The sequence below is a fragment of the Tupaia chinensis genome, unplaced genomic scaffold (genome assembly GCF_000334495.1).
Source record: "Tupaia chinensis unplaced genomic scaffold, TupChi_1.0 Scaffold000093_1, whole genome shotgun sequence".
NCBI classification, from domain to species: domain Eukaryota; kingdom Metazoa; phylum Chordata; class Mammalia; order Scandentia; family Tupaiidae; genus Tupaia; species Tupaia belangeri.
Window position 1 is genome coordinate 6,500,144 of NW_006159555.1, and position 261 is coordinate 6,500,404.

The following is a 261-nucleotide window of genomic DNA, read 5'->3' on the forward strand; positions in this document are numbered from 1 at the left end:
CGCCGGGGAAAAAAAAAAGAAAAACACCAAAAACCCAAATTCAGCCTGGACGGACTACTCGGCTCCATACCTATTTCCAGTAGGTTCCCCAAAGTGTAAGGACACGACACTCCCTTCACGGGGCTTCCGGCCTCCTAACTGGCACCCGGGCACCTGCGCCTCCCGACGTGCCCGCCTCACGCCGTTCCCGCGGGGTGTCCAAACGCCTGGCGACGCCCGAGAGATCACCGCAACTTGGCTTCGGCCCCACCCCAGCCCCGA